Source organism: Nansenia antarctica, assembly GCF_963989245.1.
Source record: "Nansenia antarctica genome assembly, chromosome: 1".
NCBI classification, from domain to species: Eukaryota; Metazoa; Chordata; class Actinopteri; order Argentiniformes; family Microstomatidae; genus Nansenia; species Nansenia antarctica.
In genome coordinates, this window is record NC_137674.1 from 53848063 (window position 1) to 53861735 (window position 13673).

The 13673-nt window shown below is 44.6% G+C and overlaps 1 protein-coding gene across 1 annotated transcript in view; it reads left to right on the forward strand.

The window, feature by feature from the left end:
* The first annotated feature begins 13383 nt into the window (after positions 1 to 13383).
* The window catches only part of LOC308160061 (intersectin-2-like), a 54957-nt gene continuing 54667 nt past the window's right edge, over positions 13384 to 13673 (forward strand). Inside the window, exon 1 of the mRNA XM_080533923.1 lies at positions 13384 to 13516. The gene's annotated coding sequence lies outside the window, so the exon portion shown is untranslated. The remainder of the gene's footprint in view (positions 13517 to 13673) is intronic.

The following is a 13673-nucleotide window of genomic DNA, read 5'->3' on the forward strand; positions in this document are numbered from 1 at the left end:
CAGTAGCTCAGGTCGGTTTTGACCGATCTCTGTATTACAATCAACTTGCGACGGCGTTCTCACTGGAACCCGTCGCAGTCGTGCGAACCGCCTCTGCAGTCTGCGCATGTGTAACAGGCCTAAGGGGACCACTACATGGGCTGCAGACCTCAGTCCTAGTAAGGACATCCTTGACAGAGCGGTGATTGTATTTGTCACTCGACACACCCAGGGAGCTGACGTCAGTGTCGCTCTCCGTGGTGCCGATAAACTGGCCCTCATCTCGGCAGTATCCAACTGAATGCCTAGATAGGAAAACTGTTGAGCCGGCCACGGAGCACTCTCTGTCCAGTTTACAGCAGTGGCGGCTGGCCGATAGAGGGCGCTGGGGCGCCGCCCCCACCTTCACAAAAAAAGTTTTTTTTTAAAATAAACATTGTTTATTCACAAAATGCGGCTGACATTCTGTCGGCGCCTATCAGCATTCATTAAAAATCCTCCAATACAATAAACATTTTTATCTGTGTGTGTGTGTGTGTGTGTGTGTGTGTGTGTGTGTAAAACTCACTGTTAAAATACATAGGGGAGAACGCGGGGGCGCCGGTCAATGGATGTCTATGCCAGGACGAATACTTTTCGTTTACACGTGAGCTGTAGCAGCGCTCCAATTGGCTGTCTCTATTTCTTGGCCAGGGCGCACAAATGTGCGTCCTCCTGAATCTCCTGTTGTATTGCAGACAATGCATTATGCTGAGGACTCCCGACTTCCGGTTTTCCGGACTTCGGGCTTCCGGAGTATTTTAAATGAACATTCGTAATGTCTGTCTCTGATGTTCATGGTCAATTAAATCAGCCTATTTTGTGCAACTAATAATGTTCCCGCTAATGGGTTAACCAAGCAGCCTCGCACCTAACGTGCAAGCACCTATCTTCGAACTATTCATAGCAATATGCGCGGAGCAAGGCGGAGGTACGGGTAAACACGGCTCATGTTCTGTCATCAAAGGTAAGAGTTGGTTTTCTTTAACTCAGCTGATGCATTGTTGTGTTTCTGACATGGTCTGGTTGTGTTTCTGACATGGTCTGGTTGTGTTTCTGACATGGTCTGGTTGTGTTACTGACATGGTCTGGTTGTGTTACAGACATGGTCTGGTTGTGTTACAGTCATGGTCTGGTTGTGTTTCTGACATGGTCTGGTTGTGTTTCTGACATGGTCTGGTTGTGTTTCTGACATGGTCTGGTTGTGATACATCATTGAATGTGTTGACCTGCTGTGATGTGTTGACCACCATCACTCTCCATCATCATCCATCATGTGTCTATGAAATAGATAGTACTGTACTACTGACTGCAGCATTCATCTCTGCTCATTGATGTAGCCATGTCACACAGACACATAGTACACATATTCATCTGCTACCTTTATTAACCTGAGTGTAGCTGTGAGGCCTGTACTAGCCTTGTTGACTAGACTTCCTCCTTGTCTGACACTGGGTATTGGACCGTACCGACGTCCATAGACCGGTCACTCTTCCACCTCAGTGTCTGTAGTTGACAGGGTAACTTCTCCATGGCCCACACGGTCATTTTAAGGGTGAAAGTTGAAATTATACAATGGTTGTAACGCCAGTGCGTGTTTATGCGCGTGCACGCGGGAAAAAACCGTGCACGCGAAAAAAAAACGCGCGCTGCGCGGGCGAAAGAGGACCCCCCCGCCACACTGCTGTGCCCCACCCAAAAATTTTAGCACCAGCCGCCACTGGTTTACAGCTAACCCCAGCTGAGTGAGGCGCTGCACCAGTGAGGTTGCGTCCCGAATGGCTCGATTTGGGCATTGGGCCAAGACCAGTAGGTCGTCGAGATCCGCATATTATGCGTATCTCGTTACGCCTCAGTGGTTCGAGTGCTGTCTGCACGCATTTGGAGAAAAAACGAGGAGCAAGCGCGTACCCGAAGGGCAGGCGCGTGTACTCGTAAACCTTCCCTTGGAAAACAAAACGTAGGAATTTCCTGTGCCACTCTGTGATTGGCACACGAAATACGCGACCCTCAGGTATCTACGAAAGGGGCGTTTCGCCACTCTCTCGTTGAGGACCCTGAAATCTAGTATGGGTCTCATGTCTCCCGAATTCTTTGGGACAAGGAAATACGGGGAGTACCATCTCATGTCCCACTGGTCCCTCGGAACCAATGTCACTGCGCCCTTTGTTAGGAGATTCGTAATCTCCTCCCGGAGCGCACGTGTCTTTATCGGGCAGGACAAAAAACAGTCTCTCTCACGCCCCTGAAGGGCGGAGGAGGCTGAATGAACTGTAGTGCATATCCCCTCCTCAATGTCCTGTCAAGCCAGCCCGACAGAATACCTGTCCCTTCTAGTCATTCTGCATAAAGCAACGACAGCGGCTGGGCCGTCTGTTGTGGTGCAGTCGACAGAAAAAGCTTGAATTTCTGTATGACCCCAGCCGCCGCTGCCCACCGAGGAGATGGCACAGCCCAAGGTGGGGTCATTTCGAAAAGGGATGGGCTGCCGTCTGTAAAGAGTGTTTGTTATGTGTAACAATGCTCTTTATTGACGCAGGTTTATTATGCCTGATAATCAAAGAACCGGCCGCACGCTCATGAGCTGGGCCAGGTCTTGATAGACATGGAGGGGTTTTTGATGTAAATACCGCCTCGTGTCGTGATAGGGGTAAGTCCGCTAGGCAGAGAGCTGGCCACACGCCGGTAAGCTGGGCTAGTCTCCGCTTCGTTTCTAACCGGTAGCGATTCGACCACACTCTGACAAGGCAGGTGGGTCTCCGCTCCGGTAGATACCATGGAAAATCCTCCTTAGGGATTTACCGTCTGACTTACCGTCTGTAAAGAGTGTTTGTTATGTGAAACAATGCTCTTTATTGACGCAGGTTTATTATGCCTGATAATCAAAGAACCGGCCGCACGCTCATGAGCTGGGCCAGGTCTTGAATAGACATGGAGGGGTTTTTGATGTAAATACCGCCTCGTGTCGTGATAGGGGTAAGTCCGCTAGGCAGAGAGCTGGCCACACGCCGGTAAGCTGGGCTAGTCTCCGCTTCGTTTCTAACCGGTAGCGATTCGACCACACTCTGACAAGGCAGGTGGGTCTCCGCTCCGGTAGATACCATGGGAAATCCTCCTTAGGGATTTACCGTCTGACTTACCGTCTGTAAAGAGTGTTTGTTATGTGTAACAATGTTCTTTATTGACGCAGGTTTATTATGCCTGATAATCAAAGAACCGGCCGCACGCTCATGAGCTGGGCCAGGTCTTGAATAGACATGGAGGGGTTTTTGATGTAAATACCGCCTCGTGTCGTGATAGGGGTAAGTCTGCTAGGCAGAGAGCTGGCCACACGCCGGTAAGCTGGGCTAGTCTCCGCTTCGTTTCTAACCGGTAGCGATTCGACCACACTCTGACAAGGCAGGTGGGTCTCCGCTCCGGTAGATACCATGGGAAATCCTCCTTAGGGATTTACCGTCTGACTTACCGTCTGTAAAGAGTGTTTGTTATGTGTAACAATGTTCTTTATTGACGCAGGTTTATTATGCCTGATAATCAAAGAACCGGCCGCACGCTCATGAGCTGGGCCAGGTCTTGAATAGACATGGAGGGGTTTTTGATGTAAATACCGCCTCGTGTCGTGATAGGGGTAAGTCTGCTAGGCAGAGAGCTGGCCACACGCCGGTAAGCTGGGCTAGTCTCCGCTTCGTTTCTAACCGGTAGCGATTCGACCACACTCTGACAAGGCAGGTGGGTCTCCGCTCTGGTAGATACCATGGAAAATCCTCCTTAGGGATTTACCGTCTGACTTACCGTCTGTAAAGAGTGTTTGTTATGTGTAACAATGCTCTTTATTGACGCAGGTTTATTATGCCTGATAATCAAAGAACCGGCCGCACGCTCATGAGCTGGGCCAGGTCTTGATAGACATGGAGGGGTTTTTGATGTAATAACGCCTCGTGTCGTCGCGGCACTGAGTTTGCTCAGAAACTCCGCCTCCGCTGCAGACAGACCGTTGGGTCGGTCTGTGGTGATCTTCGCAATGGCGGCGTTAAACACGGCGATGTTATTCGCCGCCGCCTGCGCACCGAGCTCATCAGAGCTTTCTGATTCTGACACCGGCACCGACCACTCAGCTGGGTGAGGGCGGCGTGGTGTCAGGGCCGGCTGAGCGGGCGGGACCATCCCTACTTGGGGAGGTGCCTGCCCAGAACGCCGCTCTGGGGCCTGTCCGGACGCATCATCGGCAGAGCTATTCGAGTCGGATAGCATCCCCGAGATAGCGCCCGCCAGGGGAAAACGCTCTCCTTGATCCAGGCCATCCCCTTTCGCCTTTCCGCGACGGAAAGGAGGTGGAAGGGGAGGCAGCTGGGGGAGGCGACCAACGCCGCCTCGGCATGTTCGGGGCCGAGGCAGACGTGGCAGAAGTCGTGCTTGTCCTCCGCTGCTAGGAAATCGCAGCGGCAGGTGTCCCGGAGGAACTTCTTCGTGGTCGGCGGCGGACGATCCATCGCTGAAGGGAAAAGTCTCCTCCGCTGAAAAGTGTCCTCCGCTGCTCGGAAGTCGCAGCGGCAGGCGTCCAGGAGGAACTTCTCCATAGGCGGCGGACGATCCATATCTTGAAGGGAAAAGTCTGGCGGGTTCTCCAGTCTTAGTAGTCGTCCTTCTCAGTCTTCAGATATAAACCCGTGCTGAACTTTTTGGGAGAATGAGGTAGCGAAGTACACCCCTTTATATAGCACCCCAGGCGGGCGCAGGCATTGAAAAATTCAGTCATTGGCTACTTTAGGTAGCGGGTAAACCAATAGGAGCAGAGCTCCCCTATGGGGCGGAGCTCCACGATATAGAACTGTACATGTCCTACTCTAATGGATCTTGAACGAAACGCGCATTTTTTTAATTAAGTTGAATTGCTGAGTTGCGTTTGCAACTTTATGAGAAAATGATCTGCTGATCAGACCACTCTAACAGGAGTGTTTGTCCGTGAATAACACCGGCTATGCCCGGGGTAGAAACACAAGACTATAGCTGGATAAGGTCTACAGGTCTACACGGTCATTTTAAGCCGTCGACCAGCCCTCTACGACCACGGGAAGTCATGTTAAAAGTGAAGATACTTCTGTTAAACTAAGCTAAGCTAAACATCGCTAATCGCTAACTCCCTCCTGGGCTTAACACTAGAACAGCCGTGAGGTGTTAAACAGCACCAGTGAGTACAAAAAAAATTCTACCTTTGCACTCGATCACATTTCAGGACCCTCCTTTCATGACTTTTCCTAGATATGTGCGTTCTACCACCCAGCATTTTTACATTTTCAAAATCGAGTTAGTATAAAGCGTTTTAGCAGTATTTCTGTGTGTGTCTGTGTATTTGTGGCTGCCATCTTTTTCTCCAAGCCTGCAATTCTCTTTTATATCAGCAGAGGTAGCAAGGGGGCACACACTGTGCTCAAATTCAGGCTTCAGTGCTGAATGAGACACAGTGCATAAGACTGATATTTGTGTTTATATATAGGCTACAATAACAATCAAAATAAGATATGTATATGTGCAGACAGTTATGAAAATGATAAACTGTACAGTATGTCTCCCAATCAATGTTCGTTCAGACAATACAACCAAAGGCGTAAAAATACTGATGTTCTCATAATGTAATTATATATATATAGCTAAATTAGACTGTAGACTGCTATGGAGGTATATTGAAACCAATATATAGATTATATATATAGATTATATATACAACCTGATTGGATTAAATAAGATTCTGTTGTGATTGTGTTGACATTGTTGTGATTGCAAAATAAATCTTGGTTATGTAATGTGTAAAGAACATGATGACACGAATGCCTATTATGATGATATGCAAAAGGGACAATCTGTCTATGAATCTTGGTTCAATCAAGGTTGTACATAGATATACGCAGATTCATATTTGGATAGTTGATTTTGGCACCATTGTATAGTAGCCAATTGCAGAGAGTATACATTATTTTGTTTGTTTACTGCACATTATAAATGAAATGATGTGTATTAATTATTTTTGTTGGTTTGAATCCTCACTGTGTTCATGTGTCTGCTGATGTTAGGGCCGGCGTGAAGTTCACGACAAATAAACAGACTGTGTGAAGCTCATAACTATGATAACACAATATTGCAATATGTATTACTATTCTTTTTTAATAATGATAATCAACTTTCATTCATTAGTAAAGCTCCCGCAGTCTCAATCAATCTCCTCTCCATATATAGCATTTAATCTGTTCCATAGTTCGTTCTCAGCTGACTCAAGCTTCATCAGATTGCTCTAATAATTTCCCCACTTCTCTGCTTATAGGAACTTTATGCATTTTAGAGAAACATGCAGAGCATGTATTTGACAAAGAAACGTGTAGGCTAAGAACTAGTTTCTAAAGTGAGTTACAATCACTTGATGGTTGATACACGGGGGAGGGTAATCTTATTGATCGTTTCCCATTAGCAAACAATAGCTGCCAATTCATGAGCGAGCCAAGCGGGTTTCAAAGCTGCCAAGCGGGTTTCAAAGCTGCCAAGCAGGTTTCAACGCTTACAAGCTTACAGCAGTCGATTGTCTGCTGATGTTACGGGCACGGCCGGCGTGAAGTTCACGACAAATAAACAGACGTTATCACTGTGAAGCTCATAACTATGATAACACAATATTGCAATATTTATTACTATTATTTTTGTATAATAATAATCAACCATCATTCGTTAGTAATGAAAACTCCCGCAGTTCCGATCAATCTCCTCTCCACTTTACACATTACATAACCAAGATCTCTTTTGACATCACAACAATGTCAACACAATCACAACAGAATCTTATTTTATCCAACCAGGTTTTATATTTTGATTATGACATCATGTCTTTCAACATTGTCACACTTTTCATTACACACATTAGCGGATTTATCATTCTGTACTCTTTCTCTCCTTTCTTTCATGTATTTTCTTTTCTTTTTCTCAATTAGTAGTCTCCTAATCTCGCTACAGTTTGAGCGAGACTGTAACTGTCATTGTTTGAATGAATGAATGAATGAATGAATGGTCTTTATTTGTCATTGATATAGTACAGGTACCAAACAACGAAATTTGGGAGGGGGGGCTCCCCTGGTGCTAGGAAACTAGGTGCTAGGAACTGGTGCTATAACTGTGTTCATGTTATAATGTTTAGTGAACGAACAATTGTTGGGTGTTTGCCACAAATCGGAATTATCTTGCCGTGAAATGTACATCAAATAACATGATGTCGGCGATCTACTAGAACTGCGGGACGACTGCAATGTAGGCTACCATATATATCTGCCATATCATACCGTTTTATATTGAAAAATATGATGGTAAATAAATACATGTGGGACCGATGTATGATATGGCAGAGGTGTGGTGTGTATCAGTCTGTCTCGTTCCAGCGAGTCAACTCGTGTTGACTCAATAAGACATGCGCTTGATGGGGGGAGGGTTGATCGTTTCCGATCCGTGTCTCGATCGTTTCCGATCAATGAACAAAGACATCGGGTTCCCCCGCAGTCACAGTGCTACATGAAAATATCTAGCCACACACCACATAGCATACCTCCGCCCTATATGTATTTATCATCATATTTCTCAATATAAAACGGAGGTACGATATATGGCAGATATATGTATGGTATATTATGGCAGTTTCTGGCGCCTGTCCCGTTCTGTTGTTCAAAGAATATAATATAAAACGCATCACTGCACTGCTGTCTGTCCTGTGTTGTTTTGTTTGCATTGCATTTTAGCACAGTGCGCCGATTAGATAGAAGATGTTCTACAGAGGGATGTAACCCCTCCCTCCCCTCCCTTCCCCCACCCCTCCCCTGCTGTTGTGTCTCGATACCTGGTCAACACAGCTTGGGATTCCAAGGAAATTACTTGGAACTATGTGTGAAAGGGACAACATTGCAATATATATTACAGTTATTTTTTAATAATAATAATCAACTTTCATTCGTTAGTAATGAAAACTCCCGCAGTCTCGTTACATACATGCATACGTTATTATATATATAAATAAAGCCTTGAACTGGCCAAGCATAAAGGCTGAAGATGGAAAGTCACTACAGGCCTATGCACTGTATTTGAGAGGATGCAACAATGCCATGCAAGACTTGCACTATCTGGAAGAGCTTGATAGCCCATCAAACCTCAGGCTTATTGTTTCTAAGTTGCCCTACAAGTATAGGGATAAATGGAGGTCTATTGCCTGCAATATACTTGAGATTAGTCATGGCAGGGCTAAATTCAAAGACCTTGTTGGCTTCATTGGAAAAACAAGCCACAATTGTTTTAGATCCTTTGAATTTAGATTACCATCCCCCATGCTTCAACCATTATATCAAGTGAATGGAACTGACTTTAGAAACGAGTTATTCTGGTTTATTTGCGAGGACCACAGGATTTCCACTTACACATGTGTGAGGAAAAGTAACAGCGTTTTGTTACAGAACTGTTCGCAAATGTTCCATTTGTTCATTTGCTTTATTGAGGTGACTCTGCGAAATGACAATAACTAAACAAGTCCTGACAACAAAAATATATGTATAATATTGTATATAATGTTTTTTCTGTATATCACTGTAGACCACAGTCTCACTCACATATACACAACACAACACTGTTGTGTATAATACAGTTTTCTCAGTCGCTTTGGTGCATTTCTCACATCACTATTAACATTTGCACAACAGTTGTCAGTGTCATCAAAATGAAAAGTCCTGACACCATTGTTTATGAACAAGATAGTCAAATGGCTTTGTCATGTTTTCATTATGACAGTTCACTCTGTAAGTGTTTTCCAATGCAAAAAAATTAGATCTTGAAAGTGAAACCGCAGGGTGCGTTCGTAAATTCGCTATGAGAGCGCCGGAGCGCACACCGGGTTCAACGTCATAAAGGGACCAGGTAATTTGATTGGACAAGAGGCATTCCATGGGTGCTAACCAGATTTCCAGGGCAAATTTACGAACGCATGCTAGCGAATTCGACGACGAAAATCGTCAGAGGAGATATACGGGTTATTTTGATAAACTGGACACATTTTGAGAATATATATTGGTACTTTCTCACCTGAAAACATATTAAAACTTCATAAAATGACATGGTAACACTTGTAAAGGCAAAATCACAGCATTTTTTTTTTGAAAGAAAATGGAGGATTCAAAACGCCTTCTGCTTGCCGGTGCGAAATGCATTCTGGGAAAAGGCGTCGGAGCCTGGCAGACGGCCTTGTGTGACATCGCCCTCCAGCGATCTTTGTGCGTCAGTACACTCTTCTCTATGTTAAACTATCATAGTGCTGAATCACACCTCATCGCGATTGAATAAGGTCGCGATCCGCGGCGGTCGTAGTGTTAAAGTGACAAGTAATAACGTTGTGAAAAAAACCGTCAGATCAGATAGATATAAGGGTTATTTTGATAAGCCGGATACATTTTGTGAATATATATGGTTACTTTCTCGCCTGAAAACATATTAAAACTTCATAAAATGACATATTAACACTTGTAGAGCCAAATTAAAGCTTTTCGCTAAACGGAGGTTTCAAAAACACTAGACTGACGCGTCACAGTCGCCAGCTGGTCGTGACGCGTGCCAGCTGGTCGTGACGCGTTAGGTCGTGACGCGTGCACACGATTTGGCAGTGCACACGATTTGGCATGACAGCCCCAAGCAATTGCCTTGGTTGCCTCTATGGACGGGGCGCCTCTGGGTGTAGGATGGAGAGAGAGAGAAGGCAGGGTAGGTGTAGGATGGAGAGAGAGAGAAGGCAGGGTAGGTGTAGGATGGAGAGAGGAGAAGGCAGGGTGGGTGTAGGATGGAGAGAGAGAGAGAAGGCAGGGTGGGTGTAGGATGGAGAGAGAGAGGAGAAGCCTCTCTATGTGTTACCTATGTCCAGTGTACTAGAACCACTCTAACAGGAGTGTTTGTCCGTGAATAACACCGGCTATGCCCGGGGTAGAAACACAAGACTATAGCTGGATAAGGTCTACAGGTCTACACGGTCATTTTAAGCCGTCGACCAGCCCTCTACGACCACGGGAAGTCATGTTAAAAGTGAAGATACTTCTGTTAAACTAAGCTAAGCTAAACATCGCTAATCGCTAACTCCCTCCTGGGCTTAAAGTGACAAGTAATAACGTTGTGAAAAAAACCGTCAGATCAGATAGATATAAGGGTTATTTTGATAAACCGGATACATTTTGTGAATATATATGGTTACTTTCTCGCCTGAAAACATATTAAAACTTCATAAAATGAAATATTAACACTTGTAGAGCCAAATTAAAGCTTTTCGCTAATGGCGGCCAAAACGGAGGTTTCAAAAACACTAGACTGACGCGTCACAGTCGCCAGCTGGTCGTGACGCGTGCCAGCTGGTCGTGACGCGTTAGGTCGTGACGCGCTGATGGCCAGTGCACACGATTTGGCAGTGCACACGATTTGGCATGACAGCGCCGCTCCACCTTCCAAAGCAGCCCCACTTCCACATCTGTGTGTGTGTAAAATTCACTGTGAAAATACATAGGGGAGGAGTCGGGGCGCCGGCCGAATGCAAGTCTATGGCAGGCCAAATACTTTTGGCTTACACGTGAGCTGTAGCAGCGCTCCAATTGGCTGTCTCCTATTTCCCGAAAAAATGCGCCCCGAGCATGCGCAGATTATAGGCTTACCTAGGCTGCAGCCTAGGGCCACTACCACTAGGGGTAGTGTCATGGTTTCTTAGGTTTTCATTTTGGAGACATCTAGTGGACATTTTATGACATTACATTCGTTACTGCCTTTATTCATTGGATATCGGCTTTGTTTAGTCACATGACGTGAGCACACTGTTCAGACGTGATAGTAACTCGTAGCAGCAGCTAGCTGAGAGAAAGAGCTCCGGAGAATCTCATTGTTTACATTCTTGCCCTGGAAAAGGCTTTGCTTGTAAGTTTGCCTTTTATTTTCTTGCTTAACTACAATGTATAATGTATATGTTTATAAATACATAGCTTATATTATTTAAGTATAAATATTTTGGAGCTGTATTTGTATTGCTATATTGATATTATATGTTGGCTACATACTGTTGATGTTGAAAGTGTAACAGTATAGTTTTGAGCATTACAGTAATTGTACTCTTATGTTTATTTACAGTTTTAAAAATGCGTGAGACTTGAGAGCCCTGAATATCCGGTTGTTAAGTCTGACGTCAAACGTGACGTTTTGCCATTTCCGGCTCCAAACCAGAAATTCTCCGCACCAGAGTACCAGTGTACTACAGCGGTAGAATGACAGTTTAATCGTTTTTTAGACTGATCTATTCATACAACAAGGGACACAGCACTTTCCCATTTTCCCCATATTGTCAGGGTATTTGAACCTCGGAAAAGCGCTATATAAATATAATTAATTATTATTATTATTGCGGCATTTCGAAGACAGCGCCTCAGCCAACTTTGGACCCGGAAACACGTCGCGACTTAACAACCGATATTCGGACAGACAACAGGAGAGGAGAGCAACAGAGAGACAGACAACAGGAGAGGAGAGCAACAGCGAGAGACAACAGGAGAGGAGAGCAACAGCGAGAGACAACAGGAGAGGAGAGCAACAGAGAGACAGACAACAGGAGAGGAGAGCAACAGAGAGACAGACAACAGGAGAGGAGAGCAACAGAGAGACAGACAACAGGAGAGGAGAGCAACAGAGAGACAGACAACAGGAGAGGAGAGCAACAGAGAGACAGACAACAGGAGAGGAGAGCAACAGAGAGACAGACAACAGGAGAGGAGAGCAATAGAGACAGAACTGAGGTGAGGTGAGCAACAGAGATAGTTCAGGATGATAACAAACAATTCAGTATGACAGAGACAACTAATAGAAAGACAACTGTATGATTATAGAGTTTACATGTTCAAGGAAATATTGTATGATAATAGAAAGGTACACTTTAATTTAATTAAAGAAGTAACAAATAACGCATTTATTATCACAATTGCATTGTGTTCCATGTCTTTCTCCATTGAATAAATAATGCCTAGTTGAATGGCTAAACAAGACAACTGTCTGGACAGTACTGCTAGAATTATTCACCTTACCGCTGCACAGATAGACAAAGGGGATAAGTCCATTCTGTTAACATTAGGTCTACTCTGCTAACAAAGACTATTCCAGTTGATTTGTCAGTTGTTGTGCATTATACTTTTGTTGTGTTTGCAGTTTGCCCTTTAATAAGTTATATATAAAAATAATTAAGTTATATATATATTCTCATGCTAAAATCGACTGTAAATCCAGATTTTAAAGTTGATATTCCTCCCCGTGGAGCATGCCCCCATAACCTGTGCCCCACCTACATTTTTATCACCAGCCGCCACTGCAAAAATGCCTCCTGGTCCTAGCATAGATTCCTTTTTCTTGTGATAACTGACGGTTAAATTACTTTACTTTACTTAGTCACATGTATTTGTCGTAAGTCGCTTTGGATAAAGACGTCTGCTAAATGCCAAAAATGTTAAGGTAATTGTAAAACTGACCCTAGCCCTAACCACAACCAATTAGTATAACATCGGTTATTCTGTCAGCCGCGTCCACTTGTTTGTTTTTCTTGATATGTGGGGCCAGCTGAGCAAACAGCCTGATAAACACAATATAATAATAATAATAATAATAATGATAATTATTATTATTATTATTATAGCACTTTTCTAGACACTCAAAGACGCTTTATGAAATGTGAATAGGTTTGTGGTATATGAAATGACATATAGGTAGTACCGGTTTGTGTGTGTTCCTTTTGATTCCTTTGTGGCTTATATCACTTTCTAACAATTAAAGCATTGTTTGTTTTGTTTTGTTTGTGAATAACTCATGTCTGTGGCCAGGATGAGTGAACTCAACTGCTGTTCCATGTCCTGCCGGTAGGGAGCAGCAGAGAGCAGAGAGTGTCCACAGGGGCTTCTAGTCAATGGATTGATTCATATTGGGCGCCGCAGGTAGAAATATAGTGGGCACAAACACACATGCACACACAAATGCTCGTCTTGGCCAATAGCCTTTAGTTTTGCCAAGTGCAAATACCTTCCCTGGTAATTGTTTGGAGTGGGTAGTACTATGTCCTGACCTTGAATGCGTACGGTTGAAATGTTAAGGGAATAGCCATGCAGAATTGCAGATGCCTTTAGCCGGGCATGCCCAGATGGAGCACATTGGAGCAGGAGCCGGCTAATAGCGACGCCCATTTCCCGTTCCTCCTCCGCCCTTTATGGGTCTCTCCTCCCACCGATCGAGAGAGGACGTCAGCGCTCCGTGCAGCGGAGGTGCTTCTTATCATCTGGCGACACGCTCCCTGATGGAGGTTAACGCAACAGGTTTAAACACCATAAGCTTCATTTGGGAATGAATAAATAACCTCGTTCAAAACGGATATTCCGAAAAAAGGATAACCGGAGTTTATCTAAGCTGCTGTTTCACTGACATCTGAAAGGTAAGGCTTATTGGGAATATAATTCATAAGAGAATTGCCGACTAGAATGTATAAAAGCGTGTCCCTTTACTTTTAATAAACGAGGAGACCTATTTGCGTGGAGGAAACAATATATATAGATATCTATTTTGGTGTACAAGCGATGGCTGTGTCGGTC